Genomic DNA, 18,965 nt, shown 5'->3' with positions numbered 1-18,965 from the left:
AAGACCCTGATGTCCATTCCTTTGTAATACACTCATCGGTTGTAGCTTCATGTCTCCATCGCCAGACAGAAAAGTTCAAAATATATACTTCCTCAAACAATATATGTACTAATTATATATATATTTAATTATATATATATATATATATATATATATATATATTTAAAATTGAATGTGGCTGGACTTTTCCAAATAAATAAAGTTTCCACCTACTTTTCCAAAATTGGCATATTTCTCATTCTTCATAGCAAAGAGCATAGAAATTTAAAACGGATTCAGAATCAGAACCATTTTAAACCATGGGGAAGGAGACAGTCAAAAAAGGGTTCTTAAACTAAATGCAAGATCCAATGAGGTTGAAGTAATCTACAAACCCTGGTGGCTCTGGGGGCTGCACTGAGCTCAGCAAGATGCCGCCCGTGCCTTTTGTTTGTGTAGCAGAAGGTAGCATGGATTTAGTTTGATGCCAAAACAGTCTACCATTCTGGTTGTCTTAAAGCCTTGAAACCAGAGGTTCTCAGGCCTTGGATCCCCTTTCACAAGAGTCACATATCCGCACATCAGATAATTACGTTACAATTCATAACCTTAGCAAAATTCTAGTTATGAGGTAGCAATAAAATAATTTTATGGTCGGGGGTCGCCCACAACACGAGGAACTGTGTTAAAGGGTTGTAGCATTGGGAAGGGTGAGAACCTCTCCTGAGACCTTCTCTTCTCAGAGAATCCTAATGGTAGAGTTCAAAATCCTACAGTGTTTCCATATCAGAGGACTTGTTTGTCTGCACTGCTTGTCTATGCTACGCATAGCAACCAATATGAAGTTGCTGCTGACCTATAGAAACAGTGAATCCATGGGCTTCAGCCTCCACTGTTGTAAGTCGGCTGGATATGGGAACCAGAGGGCTGAGGATACAAGGAAGTGGATATATAAAAAGAGATTTATTTTATGTTAATAATTTTTTTTACTTCACCTCATTGAAGTTGGGTCACAAAATCAAATGCCAAACCTCTTCGCATGGAAGGAATTAAACATTCCTAGCACTGCTGAAAAAGCAAGGCGCGCTCCGCTGTCTGCGTTAGATCCATGACCCAACTGTAACAGAGTGTGCCAAATAAGTCTAACCACGAACCGAGACAGGGAAAGCAGGGCGCTCTGCCCACTGTGCCAGCACAAGAACCACGTGCGTAGCAGGTGAACAAGCTCCCCTGAGAACAAGACCAGGCCGCTACCTGTCATGCAAAACCCTGGATTTTCCAGTCCTCCTTGCTGTAATTCGCACTCCCTTCAAATGCATCTTGTCCAGGCTGGTTTGCTAAAACAGCTGGATGAATCTACAGGAATGCAGAGAGCGAGGGAACTGCCACGCCTGGCTTCCCCAGCCCTCTCTTCCTTTCTCCCTTCATCCTTTGGAATTTTGATTAGATTATGACAATTTGGCTCGTTCCAGGAGCAAACACTGCATCTTCTGGCTTTTCTAGTTTGAAAAACAGATGGTCCCTTCACTGGGCCCAGGGGAAAAGGAAAACAACTTGTTATCAAGAATTTCCTTTGGCTTCTGCTTTGCAGTTTCTAGTTTCCCAACATGCAATTCCTTGACGAGCTGGTGCGCTTGTGGGCTAGAGCCAGTGTGAGCATCCAGGAAGCAGATCTGTAGCAACTTTTGTCTCCCCTTGCCCATTCTCCCAGCCCAATCCTCATCCCTGGCCCAGTGCCTTCAGAAGTCAGAGCAATAGAACCCTAACCTGTTATTTATGTTACTCGAAATCACTGTTTCGAAACTCAATGTAAATTAAGCTACGGGTCAACCTCAGAGAAAATTAATACAGAGTAAACTATTTTCTATACTGCAGTTCCAAAACCCCAAAGGGGTTTTTATTTGAGCAAAAATATACATGCTTAAAGGAGCTCCTTGGCCCAACTTGAATCGCTCTGAGTGAGACAGAGTCCAGTTTGAACTGGATTTTCCTTTGTAATCTCTGTGGCATTCCAAACATTTCTACACATCAGGATTACATCATATTCCCCCCTCCCTCCTCCCCCTTCAATACAAACAGCCATTATACCCCATTTTCATGACCTTCGGGTTCCCAGTATCAAATTACCCAGCTGGTAATTTCTATCTCCCTTGGTTGCTAAGAGATGGCGATGGTCCAGACCAAACTAATATTCCTGAACGCTGAACCTCAAGTTGCCATAGGAGTGAATGAAACTCAGCCGGAGCACAAAAGGGCTCACCATTTGGCAGCCAGGCTGTGTGTCTTTCACAGCTGCAGGAGACAGTTGGTCCAGAGAACCTTTCTGCCATCTCCCTGCCAAGTCACTGCCACGTTCTCAAGCGGTTGACACAATGGCTTTCAGCAGAAGAGCTGCCATTTACATTACAGAGATCAGTCTGCTGTCCCACCGTCTCTTCTGAATTAAGTTTCATGGTTCCATAGCTAAAGCCCCCCCCACTCCGATACAACAAGCCCTTTTAATGACAACAGTCACAGAGAAGGCACTTGTAGGAAATGCTAGTGTATCTCTCCTCCTTGTGGCCTGGCCTGCTTGTCTGCTCAGGCTCTTACTCCCCAAGCTGCTACTCTGGGGCTCTCAGATGAGCCCTTCCTGGGTATTGTCCCACCATGGCCACATCTCCCCTGGGAGCTTTCCACACTGGGAAAGCTTTTCCTGGCTGCTCTCTGGAGAGGATCCAAAGCTGGAGGGAGACACCTCAGGGCTCCTGATTAAAAGCCCTCGCCTCTACGGTAGATGCTCGAGGATAATTTGGCTAATCGGTCAGCTTGATCTGGTTTCAGATTCCTCTGACATTTTCTCATCCTCAACAAACCTTCAGAATGCAGAATTCAGAACCCCAGGTCCAGGATGGACTGCCTAGGGACCTGTGACAAACGTCAAACGTCACATTTCTTGTAAGAACAAAGGTTTCTAAGCTTTATGCTTTGAAGGCTCATTTTTCAAGTTAGAGCTCATAATTTGTTAGCCCAGGTCATACCCCAGGATTCCTAACACTCTGCAATATCTGTGTTTCCAAACAGAGTCCTGCAACAGCATGCCCAGCTTTAACTTTAGCCAATCCAGTCAGGTAGCAATGTCAGCAGGATCCCGTAAAATGGAGAAGAAAGACACAGATAATGAAATAAACTAGGAAGACACTTCATACCTTGGACAGAGGTGCCTGTGTCAATTAACACTAATTATTCAATCAAGACATTTGCCCTAGTGGGAGGCACAGACTCCATTCACCCCAATTAAGCCAGTGGATGCTGAAAGGATTTACAGGAAAAGCAAAGGAAGGTAGAATATATTCAGCAGTCGAGAGGCACGGGGATGTGAATCCGTCCTAGCTCGTGGCCGTGACCTTGGAATTCCCTGTTGACGTGTAAGACAACCCAAGAAAGGTTGTGCATGATAATCTGCAGTTTAGGACATCTGAGTTCTGCTGCAGCATGCGTTACCGTATACCCTCACCAGCAGACTGCAGGGCCAGTCACGGGTCAAATAACTTCTGCTTTCTTTAAGCCCTTCGATAATTAGAACCACAGAGATAATGGGATTTAGCCTAGCTTGTGGAACTATGTGTTAATTGCAATGATAATTTTCATGACTATGGACCAATCCATTTATTACTTTTAAATTCTGAAATTTTTAAATGAACCAACAATATATTACTTTGAGTTTTAATTTGAAATATTTAATAGCTATTAGCCCAGATTTTAGAAAAGGGGAAAATTTTGTAATATGTAAGAACCTGGCTTATCATAATTGTGCACTTAAAATACTTTCCAAACTAGCCTCAGCCTGTAAAGAGATTTTCTTGCACTTTGAAGTCTATTCTGTTATCTGAAATGGTTAGATAAGTGTCTCGGGGAATTTGAGTGAATTTGGAATAGTATTAGATTATGAACCAACTGAACATTAGCCAAAAAGAAGCGAATGGATGGCTGTAAATACTCTGATTTTCATAGGAAGCTTGCTAGGTTTAAAGGTGTGTGTGCGTGTGTGTGTGTGTGTGTGTGTGTGTGTGTGTGTGTGTGTGTGTGTGTGAGAGAGAGAGAGAGAGAGAGAGAGAGAGAGAGAGAATTAAGGCCCAAGGAAAGCCATGATTTAAAACCTCTCCTTTTACTTCTAAGTGTTCCTTTGAGCTTCAGCTGTGAAGATTTAAGCCTCGCCTCCTACTGTGGGTTCAAATCATGACTCTGTCACAGCAGACTTAAATATTTTTGGTAGTGAATGCGTGCCCTAAATTTCACAGTCGGCAGTTCCTCTCAGCTTCTGGTTCTGCAGAGATGAAGATGACAGATTGGACAGGGGAGGAATGTACTCTCTTTGTTCAGCCGCTGTGTGAGTCTCAGCAACAACCATGATACACTGAAATAAGCCACGAGTCAGACAGGGAAGTTATGTAACTTTCTCCAAGAATAAAATATCGTAAATCTGAAATTGTAATGGAAGTCTCCAGTTTTGGTTGACTACTGTCCAATGAGCACATGAGGGGAAGACATTTCTAAAACAGGTTCCTCTCAAATTTTATGTACATCTGAAACTCTGGGATATCATAAGTGAGAAGTGTGGTTTGGGAGGCAAAGTGGGGTACAGACATTTTGCAACGCTAACATCTGCCAAGGGGCTGCCTAAGCGTCCAGTGCAGGAACCACACTTAGGGCAGCAAAGCTCTGAATGTTAGAGTCCAGATGATGCTTTGTAGCTTTTTCTAGCAATAAAGAATTTTTTGGAAGTTGCATAAAGGGAGCAATATTATGTAAGACAGTCCCCGGACCTAATAGGACATTTGTACTGTGGTATATGTTATATTATATAGTAAATGCTATAATAATAATTGGGAAATTAATGTTTTGCCATTTAAGATGTTTTTTGTAAGGGCAATTAAATTTAAAGTAAACCAGTAAATCCCAGCATCTATGGGCTATTTTATTGGGAAATAAAGATAGTAGTCTTGAAATAAAATACATCACATATGCATACTGATACATACACCAATTCTTCTCATTAGTTGATTGATCCTTCACCGATCAATGATCCTTCACCGTGGAAATTAATATAAGGTTATGTAAGTTGGAAGCATCTCTAAGCATCATTGGCTGCCAGGTAGAGGTAGAAATCTGCATAGATAATCTTAGCAGCAAGGCAAGGCTGAGGAAGATGAGGCTTAAAAGCGCATTTCTCCATGAACACTAGATGGCGCTGCAGAACAAGTGAATGCCAATTGTCCAGGGGCTTCCTTTCTGGGAGTCACTAAATCTTGCCACACTTTTACAGATAGAAATCCAAATGATCTTGGGTTTATATTAGACCTTTGGACATGTTTTAAAGGCTTTTTTACTGCAGAATGCCATTAATCTATTGGGAATTTAAACATTGCACAATCTATTAGTGTTTTTAATGTGTACATGTATGCTTTTTAATTCTTCATAAATTACTTGGATAATATTATGGGTCACAAAGACCGTTCAGTGCAGTCATACAAAGGAGGTTCTAAAACTCAGCGTTGGCGATTGGGAGCAACTCAAAGCCCTCTCTTGCTTTCAGGGGCTACTTTGTAGCAAGTTGATGAACTTGATCAGACAATGCCTAGAAATGATTTCCTGGCACAAAATCTCGTGTCAGAGTAAAGCAATTTCACGAAGTTGCATTAGTTCTCGCAGTAAAACCCATGAGTCAGGGAGGATTAACATAATAGAGGAGGGATCAGCAAGCATGCTAGTGGAATGCCTGCTTAATAAGCCTACCAGTAACATCACTACAGGGTTGAAAGCAATCGTTACACGTGTGTGTGTGTGTGTGTGTGTGTGTGTGTGTGTGTGTATTCATGTAAATACACGTCACAGAGGTTTAGTTCTCTCACTCGACCTTGTTCCTCTGCTGTCGTGAGTTTTTTTGGGTTTTGAATCAGGGTCTTTCTTGATACGTGAGTTCTTACACGTTCTTCCTGCCCCTACTTCCCTTCTTGCCATAGCACTCTGGTATTACAGAGGCACAGCACCATACCCACCTTTTCTGACTTGGGTTCTGGGAATGGAACTCTGGTCATAAGGGTTGCAAGACAATCCATCTCCCTTTCCCCTAGTCCCTTCATTTTCTCTCTTTTAAAAGACTTATTATTTTTATTTATGTGCGCCTTCCCTCCAGCCCTCCTTTTTTTTTTTTTTTTTTTTGGATAGAATAGAGTTTATTCAGGGCATGGGTAGGGGAGTTGAAAGGCTTGTAGAGGCAGAGAAAGGCAGAGAGAGAAGTAGAGGCCGGCCATGCACACATGGAGAGAGGGGGGAAAGGAAAAGCGAGAGAGCAGGAACAGGAAGGCAAGAGCAGGAGCAAGAGGACCCCCATTCCTATTTTATGAAGAGCTATTTACTACTGATGGTCTGCGATGGATATCTAGAAATATTAATGTTGATGAAAACAATGTGAAAATTTTTCAGCAAAGGATTTTGCCCAACTGCTGTGCAGGGCACTGGGGGACTGGCGAGTCTTTGAAGGTTGTCATGTTGATGGTAGGACTTTGATAAGGAGGAAGAAACGTGAGTGTCTACAGGAGGTACTTGAGAAAGACAATGTTCAGAAGCAGGAAGACAGCAAAGTACACCAAAAGTGAAAAACCCACTGCTTCAAACCACACTTTCTCATGTGGCACTGCAGCTGGGTGAGCCAGCAAAGATCTTCATCCACTGGACCTCAGCAAAAGTGTTTAACATCCTGTAGAAGCTTGCAGCCACAGCATATCTACACACAGAGGCCTAAACCCAAATCAGCAAAGTCCCAGCCCACAAGGATCTTCCACTTTAATGCCGTGTGCCTTGAAAGATCTATGTGTTGTTGCTGAAGGCTTCAGTGTACTCATTTCCTGGGTAGGAAGCAAGGCATATAGGGACGAAGATTGGCACTCCTCCAGGAGTATAGAGTATGGAATATTTGGGGTATAAAACTAGCCTTTCTGATGTCATTTCTTCTCAATGTCCTTGGCATTCAAGATGCCAGCATCTTCCCCAACAATAAGCGTGTAATTATGAGCGTTCTTATCAGGTTCCAGCTCTGCACATGCCCAGTGAAAGGTTCCTTTGCCGAATCCAGTGCTTGGAGAGGTAGAGAGGCCATCACTAGTGTGGGAGGGGCAGAGAGATGGTGTCCAGAGCACAGCCAGCAGGCGACAAGTCACTTGGCGAAGTGAAGGAAGGGGTTCAGGGAGACACGGCAGCGGGACAGAAAGAAGAAAGTCAAAAATGAGAGGGGGAAACAGAAGCAAATAAAAGCAGGGCATTTTCATCTGTGGTGATGGATGGAGAGTTGAGCAATGTGAGTCAAGGGAGCGGAGGGCTCCGGTTGAAAGGAGTGTCACTACCTCAGGGCTCACAGCTGGCTGTCAGAGCACTGGGAAGAGAAAGCCAACCCATGATATGCCCATCTCTGATTTGAAGATAACACGGTCAAACAAGCAGCGGTAAGACAGGGTGTCTGAGGATGGGCCTCCACGTTTGAGGCCAATGATCACCTCTGCAATAACACTTCCTGTCTATGTGGACGATAACGTTTTTGTTACAGGTTTGTGAGAAGTCTTATATGAATGCTATTTTTAAAAAAAAAGTTTTCATTCTGGAAAATGTCAAAGATATAAAAGCAGGGTAAGAAAGAATCATAAGCTTCCATGAATCCATCACTGAGCAAATCAGATGGGGTCTTCAGCCAGTCCCACTTTATCTGAGTTCCCCCAATTATAATTAAGCCTTCTGGTAAGCAAAGCGGGTACACAGTGGGATTGCAGTACAGACAGCTAAAACACAAGAGCCCTGCCTGCTTTGTAACTATAACCACAATGCCACTGTAGATTCCATTTAAAGTTAACTCCTTAGTGTTAAAATATAAATTACTGCCTGCACTCTCTCAACTGTCGTGTTCTTATGCCTTATATTTTTAATCATTACCCAAAAAGGGGTACAGCCACTGAGTGGTAATGCGTTTCTTCTTACCTCTATTGTCACATTTGCTCTATCCCTGAATTCTCTTTCCTGGAGTTCTGCTGAAGGAACAGGCTTGTATGCCCTGCAAAGTTTCCCAGACTCCATTTTTTTTTTTTTTTTTTTTTTTTTTTTGCTTACTGTACTCGAATTGTTTAGCACAATCCCCTCTCCTGAAAACTGGCAGATCTGGAGGCTTGCTTGTGGTTAGGCTTCTTTTTCTTCATTCCTCTCTCCCCACCCTTCTCAGAATGATTGATATACGGTGGTGTGTGGTTTTGGCAAGAGGGTTGCATATGATGTCTTCCCGTTCGTGATTTTATTAGCGAGAAGAATTCACTGCGAGCTTCATGCTCCATGGATGTGGGGATCTCTGTAGTCATTCTGATTACAAAAGATCCCACCAGAACCACTCACAGGAACAACATACCCTAATTTCCTTCAAGTGTGACTGTGGTCTCCACTCCAGAACAGCTGAATCACTGGCTTGCCTTTCAGTCACCTACAGCCTTATTTGAGGAACTTTCGTGAGCCTGGGCGACTTCCTGCTCGGGACCACACTGCCGCAGCTTCTTCTCCAAGGTGCCTGAGATGCACAAGTTCAAACTTCCTGGCCGTACGCCTGTGGTGATCACTTTTTCTCAAATCCTCTTATCTTTTTTTTTTAACTAAGACATGATTTACATGCAATATAATTTATCTTCTTAAGTGTAGAGTTTGGCAACTGTTATTGAAGATAAACAGCAGCAAGACCGAGATACATACCACAGTTTTCAGCCCCTAGATATTTGCCATTTTTAGAATGTCATTTAAATGGAGTCACACAGCACGCAGTTTTTATTGTGCTTTATGTAATTCATGCAACATAATGCTTTGGGATGTATCAATGTGACTGTACACAAAAGTAGTTAATTTGTTATGTTCTCAGTAGGTCCTCTTGTCCTCTATATGGGAGACATTTTCCTCTCTCTCCTTCTCCCCCTCTCCCTCTCTTTCCCTTTCACCCCTCTCTGTGTATTTGTGTGTGTGTGTGTGTGTGTGTGTGTGTGTGTGTGTTTACCAGTGGATGGGTATCTGGGTTGTCTCCAGGTTGGAGCTGTTACGAGTCCAGCATCCCTAAGTTATCCCCTGCTGTGCTCGTGTGCATTTGTTCTTTCCTTCTAGCTTAGGCTCCTTTCCTAAAAATTTCAATCTTTCTCCCTCGCTACCTTCCTTCATTCCTTTCTCTTCCCTTCTTTCTTTTATTTTTTCTTCTTTTTCTTTTTCAGATACTGTCTGATTATACAGCCCCAGCTGGTCTGGAACTTGTTGTGTAGACCTAGCGAACATTGAATTTAGAAACTTGTCTGATTCTGCCTTTGGGGTGCTGGAATTAAAGGCACACACCGCCACACCGAGCTTACTTCTAATTTTCAGAGGTTTTTTTTTTTTTTTTTTTTTTTTTTCCGCCTGATTTTAAAGATCTTCCTTCTCTTTAATAAGGAAACTTGAGTTGTCCAAATTCAAGTATGTGTGTACATATGTGTGCATGTACATGTTTGTGAATAAACTCACTGATGCCAAAGCTGGCCCTGGGTATCCTCCCTCTATCATTTTCTACCTTATTTTCTGAGGCTCTTTCATTGATTCCGTGGTTCACTGATAGTCTACTCTAGCTGACCAGTGAGGCCCCTGGGGTTATTCAGCCTCTGGTTTATGTGCTGGGATTACAGGCCTGTGCTTGGCTTTCTTCAGATGCTAAGGATCTGAAATTGGGTCCTCACACTTTACCCAGCAAGCAGTTTACCCATTGAGCTATCTTCTCAGCCTGAGTGTTTCCAAGTCTTACTCCTGTTTGCATTTCATAATTTAAACCATTTTCTTAGTAGCTTTTGGCTTCATCAGGAGAATTTCATATCATTTCCATAGATGTGGGCATATCTTTCTGGTATACCTTCTTTATCTGCAAATACATTAGTATGTTGCGTCTCTTTTTAAAATATAATTTTGTTTGGTAATTAATATCTTCTCTTGCCCATTTTCTTTACAATTACTGTAGATACTAATAACACTTTTAAAAGCATTTGCAATTACAAATAATATTTTTAAAAGCTTTCCTCAAAAAATAACCTGGAAGGGGCTTGAAAGGTAGGTTAATAGCTAAAATCATGTGTTGCTCTTCCAGAGGACCCAAGTTTGGTTCCTAGCACCCATGTCAGGCAGCTCACAACTGCCTGTAACGCTCTCAAGGACTGGATGGCTCTGGCCTCTGTGCACATCTATACTATGCCTTTGTCATGCTTCCCCCCGCCCCTGCACACCTACACATAGTTTAAATGATAGAAATAAGTTCTCTAGAAAAGAATACATGAAGAAAGTACAGCAGCAGCAGTCCATGTTGATGTCTTCTGTAGACAGTAGTGACATTTTTCCTGTCTGAGAATTTTACAGTCAGATTTATCTTTGTTTTCTGAAAAAGAAACCAATGCACCAAAACTTAAATTTCTTTACGTTTACAGCAAGGCAGCGTTACAGCTCTGAGTTCCTGTGAGCACCCACAGATCACGTCTTAACCTGAGGCACCGTCTTTTTTAAATTATTTTTTCCCTCTACATTTAGTTTTATTTATTTTTTTAGGGGGTGTATTCGTGCACTCTCGTGCGTGCATGTCTGTGTCCATTTGCACATTGCAGTATGTTTAGAAGTCAGAGGACAGCTTGTGGGAGGCAAGTCTTTCTTTCACTATATGGTACTTGGGACTCAAATTCAGATTACCAGGCTTATCAGCAGATTATCTTGATCCCTGAGCCATCTCCCAGCCTTAATTACTTTTATTTAATCTATCTATCTATCTATCTATCTATCTATCTATCTATCTATCTATCTATCCATCCATCCATCCATCCATCCATCCATCCATCTATCTATCTATCTCTATCTCTATCTCTATCTCTATCTCTATCTCTATCTCTATCTCTATCTTGTCTCACTGTGTAGCATGTTCTAGCATGGAATCCCCTTGCTATACAAACCAGGTTGGTCTTGAACTCATAAAAGTTCACCTGTTCCTGCTCCCTTGGTGCTGGAATTACAAGATAGGCCATCATGTCTGGCTCTTGGTTCTTTGTTTGTTTGTTTGTTTGTTTTTGGGTTTTTTTTTGAGGGTGCAGGGGAAAGGAAGAAGAAGAAGGAAAGGAGGGAGGGAAGGAAGAAAAACAGAGGGGGGAGGAAGAATGGAGGGAGGGAGAGAGGGGAGGAGAGAGGGAGAGAAGGATTCATACTTGGGATGGGAATATAGTCCAGTGGTAGAGTGCTTGCCTAAAGCGTACAAGCACTGGGATTGATCGCACCACCAGGAAGAGAGTGGGAAAGAGGAGGAACATTTCTGAGCAATAATACTACTTTAGTGGCTTGAACCCAGATGCCCCTCAACAGAGGAATGGATACAGAAAATGTGGTACATCTACACAATGGAGTACTATTCAGCTATTAAAAAGAATGAATTTATGAAATTCCTAGCCAAATGGATGGACCTGGAGGGCATCATCCTGAGTGAGGTAACACATTCACAAAGGAACTCACACAATATGTACTCACTGATAAGTGGATATTAGCCCCAAACCTAGGATTCCCAAGATATAAGATACAATTTGCTAAACACATGAAACTCAAGAAGAATGAAGACTGAAGTATGGACACTATGCCCCTCCTTAGAATTGGGAACAAAACACCCATGGAAGGAGTTACAGAGACAAAGTTTGGAGCTGAGATGAAAGGATGGACCATGTAGAGACTGCCATATCCATGGATCCACCCCATAATCAGCATCCAAACGCTGACACCATTGCATACACTAGCAAGATTTTATCGAAAGGACCCAGATGTAGCTGTCTCTTGTGAGACTATGCCGGGGCCTAGCAAACACAGAAGTGGATGCTCACAGTCAGCTAATGGATGGATCACAGGGCTCCCAATGGAGGAGCTAGAGAAAGAACCCAAGGAGCTAAAGGGATGTGCAACCCTATAGGTGGAACAACATTATGAACTAACCAGTAGCTCTTGACTCTAGCTGCATATGTATCAAAAGATGGCCTAGTCCGCCATCGCTGGAAAGAGAGGCCCATTGGACACGCAAACTTTATATGCCCCAGTACAGGGGAACGCCAGGGCCAAAAAGGGGGAGTGGGTGGGTACGGGAGTGGGGGTGGGTGGGCATGGGGGACTTTTGGTATAGCATTGGAAATGTAAATGAGCTAAATACCTAATAAAAAATGGAAAAAAATGTCATTCTGAGCAAGTTAATTTTAAAAAGTTATAGTTAATTTTCCATGATTTTCATTCACAACAGTGAATTCTCAACCAGACAGATAAAGTGAAATGTGACTTTTGGCCACTAGAAGATAACCATAGGAAAGCTGACAGCATCCCGAAATGACAAATAAGTAAGCAACCAAGCTGCTGCGATGACCAGTTCAGACTTGCTAGGTTGGGAAGGAGGTCTCAAGAGGTCTCCGGCAGCAAATGAAGAGATGCTTATGTTCTCTGTTTGGGATGATGAGAGTTAAATCCTAGTTGTATCATTAGAGTGTGTGACCTCTGAACAAAAATGAAAATGTGGACACAAACACTTCAGAAATGTCATCGTTACAACACATGAAAGGCATGTGGTGCAGAGACCACAGCCCCTGTGTGTTCAGTGTCAGCAGGTGTCTGTTAGCCCTGAAGCTCACCACACAGGCATTTGTCAGTGTGAGTGACTTCCTCTCCCACGCTGTGTGGAAGTCCTAAGGCTGGTCCTAAATTCACAGAAAGCTCGAGGGTTGTCTAAGCTCTACCTATTGCAGTGCCTTGAAGACTACACTCCCCCAGGGAAATGCTTCTATCAGATTTACCGTATTAAGAACTTCCAGCTACTCAAAAAGAGTTGATTGTGAGCTACCCCTCCATGGCAGAGCCACCTAGGTTATTCAGTGGAATAGCTATGGTAGGAGTTGAAGTCCCCACGGTCTACCTGGACACTAGTAAAAAATGGCATTGCCACCAGAGCTCCATCTAGCCCCAGTGCTTCTGTATTGAGGCCCACCCTTTCTAGACAGCACTTCCTGAGCCACGCTTGGGTGAAAATGTTCCGTTAACTACACTGTCCCAGTGGTTCTCCAATCTGGTGTTCGTGGAGAAACGTCGTTGGCTAGCTTTCTCATTATGGCCAACCTTTTCCTCTAATGAAACAATTGGTTTAGAAGACTGTGCCTGATGAGTAAACTAAATTAATTTGAAAACTATTCTATTTTTCCATTTAATCTATGAAAAATATAATGCAGCTCAGAGTTCCACAACCAACATAAGAAGTGTTAATTACTTCTACCATGATATAGATCCAGGAAACAAGAAAAAGTCAACCTGTGAAGCCATATCAAGGATAAATAAGCAGTTTTCATTAGGCATTTAAAAGTTCTAAAAGTAGTTTGATAGCTATTATTTATTTGAGTATCTCAAATTGAAGATCATTCATTATTTTTACATTCAATTATTTTTATTAGTACATGTTATTTCCCTCTCTTGGGTAAGATAATTATTTGATTAAAATGTTTATAATTATTAGCATCAAAGAAGTTGAGAGTCCATTAAGAGTTATTTTTGAGGTCTATGGACATGATCCAATTCTCCAGCACTGGTCAAGACCAGTCCTGTTTTCCACCCACAGATAAATTAAAGCACCTAGTTGAAATAGGCATTTTGTTCCAGCCATCAGACAAAAAAACGTTTTTGAAATATTACTTTAGCTGACATGAGTCTCACAGGACGTCACCCATCTATCTTACATTTCTGCTGTGAAGAGACCCCATGTCCAAGGGAACTTATAAAAGAAAGCATTTAATTTGGGGCTCACAGTTCCAGAGAGTAGTAGAGCCCATGATGTCATACCCAGTGAGATAGTCTGGAAGCTTATCTCATCGAATGAATAGTCTCTTGGTAGCCTGCCCTTCTCTTTGCTGTTTTCTTCAATGGCTGAAGCTTGATGCAATCCTGCTTGTCAGTTCTCCACTATCTCCTGAGCTATCAGAAAGGTCTTGCTTGCAGCTGTATCATCAAGGGTTTTCTCTAACGTGAAAAGTTATGCCTTATCAAGGACTCCGGCTTCTATTGAGTTATTTTTCCCAGGGTGTGAAGTGGGGCATGAGTTTGGTTTCTCCTGTGAATTTCCAGGGTTCCCAGCATCCCCTGCGGCAAAGATCCTCTTTTCTCCAACATGTTTCTGTCACCTTTGCTGGAAATCAGATGATGATGATGATGATGATGATGATGATTATGATGATGGTGGTGGTGGTGGTGGTGGTGATGATGATGATGGTGGTGGTGATGATGATGATAGTGGCAGGTTTATTTTTGCATCCTCTGTGATTTCAATTTCATTTGGTTTTTGAAGTTATAATTGAACTTCATTTCTCTGTGGCATAATGACAATATTTTTACTTATTTCTTCCTTAAATCTTCTTTGGAATTTTTGCCAAAAAATAAGATAGTACTAGTGATATTTAAAGCACTGTAGAACCAGTCAGCATTAAAATTAAACTATGTCAAATGTGTCTTTTTATGGAAGGCACCAGAATCATATTCAGGCAGATCGCCATGGACTACTGATAGCAAGCTGTACTAAATACACACATGCATTTATCAAATCTTAGTGATTTCTATGATCCTGAAATGCACATAGATCTGCCCTTCTCCATGTATATCTATCCCATAAAACAAAAATAAAATCAGAAAAAAAAAAACCCTAAGTAAATGTAACGACCACAGCAAATCCCTTCTTTCGTCACCCTCTCTCACCAGGGAGGTTCTCTGAAGTCAGTGGCCTTCCACACAAACCCATTTGCTATCAGCAGACAGAAGATCAACAGAGCCATCTGTTTAGGGTTTGCTTGTATATATTTTAAAAGTGAGCTTGGGACAGGTTGCAAGTGCTAGACAACTTGAAAATAGAGCAGAAGCAATAAATCAGAGCAGACCAAAGGAGATAAAAGGAGCAAAGACAATAAGGTTTTACTGTATCCCCATCCTGGCTCAATATCACAAATGAAAAACATTTTGAAGTGAATTAGTTTTGCTTAAGAGAGAGAGAAGTGATGGAGAAGGCAGGTGAACTAATTTTCTAATTAATTTCAAGGGGGAGTTTCAGGGGTTGGGGACAAGCTATGCTGATGGCTATTGGATAAAAGCACAGACGGTATCTCCATGCAGCCTTCCCTCCAAACCATCAAACTATAAAATGAACGGATGAATGTTCTAGAAAACATTCTAAATTTTAAAATGAACAGAAGAAAACAATTGAACACAAAGGAAGCACTGATATTGGGAAAATATTATAACTATTCGGGTTTTCAAACTCCCTCCCTTGCGTGTGTGTGTGTGTGTGTGTGTGTGTGTGTGTGTGTGTGTGATTGTCCCACACACCTATGGCAGAGGAAACCCTGTGGAAACCCTCTCTCCTTCTCCCACATCAGGCTTGGCAGTCACTGTCTTTGCTCACTGAGCCATCAAACCAACTCTAAGTATGTGTTTCTAAAACTGAAAAGATATTTAAAAAAGATAAATCTGAAATAATGAGCAATTTATCAAATTAAATGCCCCCAAATTTTTTTAACTTTTTAATTTTATATAAAAATTAATATTCCACGGTGACATATTTTCACCTTGGTCTGGTGGAACAAAGCATTCTGTTACCTCGTTTTCTACTGCTTTATAGTTGAAAATATTAGCAAGTTTAAGACCAAGTACTGCTGTGCATGCAAAGCCTTCCTCAGCAGGAGTCATAGAAGCTGCTCTCCATCCAGAAACCTCAGAGGCCTTTGGTTTCCTGCAAAAGCCAGGCACTCTCTCTTTGATTTCAGCACAGGATTCCCTGGAGGGGTTCTGACAGCTCCGGGGTTAAGAGCTCAGCTATAATTTAGGACATATGGATGCTAAATAAATGAATAAATGAGATTGGAAGATCAATTTCTAGCAGCTAGTGGACCTGTAAAACAATTCACGGCTAGTAAAGGTGTAAAGAACAGATGTCTGTGTCATGCTCAGTCACATGTGGGACATCTGTATCATACTCCAACTTCCCTCAAGGCTCAGGGACCAACCGTGGAAAGGACGTAGAAAAGAGCCAGCGGTCAAGGAAGACTGCAGTGAAATCATGTCTTCGGAACATGACCAGACTGTTGCACTCATGAACTCACTGTAGCAAAGACTGCCTGCATAAGACCTGCACAAGATCAAGCCAGTCCAGCACAGAGTCGGGAGGACTCACAGTCCCCCATCTGACATTGTTGACGTGGCCACAGCCGTGTCAAGGAGCCTCAAAGGAACCTTGGAAGTGTCGAAGCCTTCCCTGGGCAAGGCTCAGCCAGATAGCAGAACATCCCTCTGGTCTCAGTGTGGTTGTTGATAATATATACAGACAATGCCCACCTGTAGCTTCCCCACTCCCATGATTATGACCTACGACTGCTCTACTACAGAAACTGTTCCTACCAAGATTAGCCAAACTTGCCTCCTTATTCAGCCATGTGCAATCACCCTGCCTCTCTACTTAATGCCTGCCTCCCTTATATAAATAATCATGCTGAGCCCCCATGATGCTGCAGCTTCTCCATCAGAGAGCGCAGACCACCCCATCCCAGGTTTTCTCTGCCTACGTGTCTGTGTGTTTGTGATTTCTTCATCCTTTGCCCCTCCAGTTAAGTCAACCCCTGGAGATGTACAGAGTGTGGTCCCCACCTCTAGCTGAGGTACTGTTGACAGATGAGGGCTTCTGTGGGTAAGAGACTCAGTTTTCTTTAAGGCTATGGTGCCTGACTGGTCAACCACACATCAGTGGAAGGCCCCACATGCATGAGTATATGAGCAGCACAAATTAGACCAAAGTTATTTAAAAAAAAAAAGACACAAGCTGGGGTGGGGGGAGGAGTGAGGACAGATCTATCTGGAGGGAGGTAAAGGGAAGAGTAGGAAATGAAAATATCAAATATGTTATGTGTATATGTGAAATTCTTACAGAACAAATAGAAAGTAATTTTAAAGTTGAACATTCCAATGAAAAGAGGGACCATGAAGAAGTCTAGCAGTTACAGCCTCCCTGGAAGGGATTCTGAGGCCATTTCAGACAGAGCCTGGAGGTCCTGGACATCTGGCTGGTTTTACAGGCTACTCCTAATCTCCTGCATAACTTAAGGCTGCCTAGTCATTTGATTTCCTATTTTTAAAGGGAACTAAAATTCGAGGTGAACTAAAAACAGAGCGTCTTCCTAAGGAAGGTGACATGGCGTGGCTGCCATTTGTAAGGAGCAGATGCGATTTGTCGTTTGGCCCCAGAGTCAGCATGGACAGTTCTAGGATTCCTGCTGCCGTTTCAAGTGACTGGTAAGCAGCATTGTGAGGTCCGACTTCCACGTGCCTCGCTAGCCTTCATTAAGTATTCGTTTCAAGAATAGACTAAGTAAATGTCAGTTACCCAACACCAGCATGACTTTCACGTTCAAGACAGTAAAATCATCTCCTGACTGTACCCTTCAAAATGGGGGTGGGGTGGTGGGAGGGGGACCCTAAAGGAGACCCCGACTAGACAGTAAGAAGTCGGGGTATTGGGTTCCACCACCTGCTAGGAATGAGCCCCACTAGTTCATTTCATGTCTCTGGAGTCTTGTGTTGTGTATAGAAAGAACAGAATAGTTGGATGGTCTGTCATCTCATTCTCTCCATTCTAACACCAAAACCAAAGTCACCTCACTTCTCTCAGTGTCCTTGGAGAGTTCTGCCTTCCTATTAGCAAATGCCTATGCCTACAATCACAATGATTCTGGAGCCACAGGCTCTACCCCATAAGGAAATCTCCTGGGCCGCAATCTTACCCCGATCTCCACAACTATTCTTTCTTTTGTGTTAAACTAGATAACAACATATTCGTGGTTCCCACCCCTGTCCTTACAACTATCATACAAATTAATATAAATACCATACATGGCCTTGATGTTTTATTTTTAAAGTATTAGTATGTTTATATTACTTGTATCTCGTGATTACCCAGTAAGGGACAGGGTAAGTATTCTAATGGCTCTAGTTTAAATGGCAAAGTTCAGTGACTCACAGCAGGCCAAAGGAATTACAGTCATTTGATACAGTTGCTAAAGGGTAGCTTGGAAATATGAACCAAAATTGGACAATGTAGACCAATTCCAATTTTCAACATTTAGATAAGTATACGAAGGCAAATATGCAAAAAAAAGAGTCAAATTGTTTTCAAAACAGGGAAAATAGAAGCAATCTATATATTTATCCGTAGATAAGTGAATTAAGGACCATCCAAGCAGTAGAACACAATGGAGCACTTATAGTAAGAGCAAAGGACCCTGTATGATACAGTAGAACTATGGAGAGAAGGTAAGTTAGCCTGCTCTACAGTGTGGCTCCTCCCCTGGGCAGAAGCCGTTCTCTGGGCTTTCCAGTCCAGTCCGACACGCTCTACCCTTACTGTGTTTGAGCATGTAACTGAGTTTTTGTTAGTTTAAGTTCATTTTAATTAATTTAAATTTAAATAATCGCATGTGACCAGACGCTACCCTACTGGACAGGATGGTGAGATAGACATAGATATTTCACGTGTTACTTTATAAACAGAAAAGTATGTAAAAATCAACACAAACACCACGAACAACAAAAAGCAATCGGGACCACATCTAGAGGACAGCCAGGAGATACAGAAGAGATTTAGTCAACAGAAACTTCTCCAGAGACGCTGCTGTGCGGGGAGCAGGGTGTGGTGTATGCATGTGGTTTCCATACCGTGCATGACTGTGCTCCTTGGAAAGTTTCCTAGATACCAGTCCACACGCCCACAAATAAACAAGAGCATGCCAAGAAAGCAGCGTCCTCTGTTGCAGCTCCCCAGGAGATGAAGAAGAGAGGAGGATCATGGGAGGGAGCAGAAAGTAGAAGCTGGAACCCTGACAGCAGGGTCCTTTTTC

General features: G+C 42.4%; 1 protein-coding gene and 1 long non-coding RNA gene across 11 annotated transcripts in view; both read right to left on the bottom strand.

Annotated features, from left to right (window-relative positions):
- The window catches only part of Akap6 (A kinase (PRKA) anchor protein 6), a 456,981-nt gene that overhangs the window by 317,939 nt on the left and 120,077 nt on the right, over nucleotides 1-18,965 (bottom strand). The gene's annotated exons all lie outside the window — the stretch shown is intronic.
- The window catches only part of Gm51971, a 33,096-nt gene continuing 19,948 nt past the window's right edge, over nucleotides 5,818-18,965 (bottom strand). The window contains exon 2 of the long non-coding RNA XR_003950181.1: nucleotides 5,818-14,401. This is a non-coding gene — a long non-coding RNA (predicted gene, 51971). The remainder of the gene's footprint in view (nucleotides 14,402-18,965) is intronic.

This window comes from Mus musculus, chromosome 12 (assembly GCF_000001635.26).
Source record: "Mus musculus strain C57BL/6J chromosome 12, GRCm38.p6 C57BL/6J".
Taxonomy (NCBI): domain Eukaryota; kingdom Metazoa; phylum Chordata; class Mammalia; order Rodentia; family Muridae; genus Mus; species Mus musculus.
The sequence above is the reverse complement of the archived record's forward strand: the minus strand, read 5'-3'. Positions and strand labels throughout refer to the sequence as shown.